Source organism: Propithecus coquereli, unplaced genomic scaffold, assembly GCF_000956105.1.
Source record: "Propithecus coquereli isolate 6110/MARCELLA unplaced genomic scaffold, Pcoq_1.0 Scaffold61, whole genome shotgun sequence".
NCBI lineage: Eukaryota > Metazoa > Chordata > Mammalia > Primates > Indriidae > Propithecus > Propithecus coquereli.
The window spans coordinates 4,869,040-4,870,730 of NW_012152063.1; positions in this window are offsets into that span (position 1 = coordinate 4,869,040).

Here is a 1,691-nt window from a genome sequence, read left to right on the forward strand (position 1 = left end):
TACCCATTCTGTAATTTCTAATCATTCACCCCCACACACACCATCATCCTTCCAAAATTCCATTGTCTATCATTCCACACTTTATGTCCATGAGTACATATTATTTAGCTCCCACTTATACGTGAAAACGTGTGCTATTTGTCTGTGTCTGACTTGTTTCACTTAAGTCAATGGCCTCCATTTCCATCCGTGTTACTACAAAAGACATGATTTCATTTATTTTTATGGCTGAATAGTATTCCATTGTGTATGTATATCACATTTTCTTTACCCATTCATCCATTGATGGACATTTAGGTTGATTACATATCTTTGCTACTGTGAATAGTGTTGCTATAAACATATGAGTGTAGTTGTCTTTTCATATAATGATTTCCTTTTCTTTAGGTTCATACCCAGTAGTGGAATTCCTGGATTAAATGGTAGTTCTATTATTAGTTGTTTGAGAGATCTCCATACAGTTTTCTATAAAGATTGTATTAATTTACATTGCTCTAACAGTGTATAAAAGTTCCCTTATCTTCACATCCTCATCAACATCTGTTACTTTTTGACTTTTTAATAATATCCATTCTGACATGGTAAGATGATATGTAACTGCAATTTTAATTTTAATTTCTCTGATAATTAGTGAGGTTGAACATTTTTTTCATATACCTTTGGACAATGTATATATCTTCTTTAGAAAACTGTATATTCATATCCTTTGCCCAGTTCAGACCACTACAATACTGCAAGTTCACATAAATTTTTTGGTTTTCCAGTGCATACAAAAGTTATGTTTACATTATACTTCAGTCTTATTAAGTATGCAATAGCACTGTATCTAACAAAACAATCAGTACACCTTAATTTAAAAAAAATTTTATTGCTAAAAATGCTAACAATCATCTGAGTCATCAGTGAGTCATAATCTTTTTGCTGGTGGAGGGTCTTGCCTCTGTGTTGATGGCTACTGACAGATCATTGTGGTTACTGAAGGTAAGGATGGCTGTGTAAATTTCCTAAAATAAGGTAACAATGAATTTTGCCACATGGATTGAATATTCCTTTCAAGAAAGATTTCTCTGTGGCATGCAGTGCTGTTTGATAGCATTTTACCCACAGTATAACTTCTTTAAAAATTGGAGTCACTTCTCTTCAACCCTGCTGCAACTTTATCTATCACATTTATGTAATATTCTAAACAATTTGTTGTCATTTAAACAATGTTCACACCATCTTCGCCAGGAGTAGATTCCGTCTTAAGGAACCACTTTCTCTGCCCATCCTTACGAAGCAACTCCTAATCCATTCAAATTGTATCATGATATTGCAGCAATTTAGTAACATCTTCAGATTCCATTTCTAATTCTAGTTCTCTTGCTATTAATATTTCCACCATATCTACAATGACTTCTTCTACTGAACTCTGAACCTCTCAAAGTCATCCATATGAATAGGAATCAACTTCTTCCAAACTTCTGTTGATATTGTTATTTTGACCTCCTTCTACAAATCACAAATGTTCTTAATAACCCGTAGAATGGTGAAAACCTAGAAGATTTTCAATCTACTTTGGTCAGATCCATCTGAGGAATTACTATTCATGGCAATTATAACCTTATGAAATGTATTTCTTGAACAACAAAAGGTACAAATTTTGACTTGAAAGTCAAAATTACTCCTTTTCCACTGCCTGCAAAATGGAT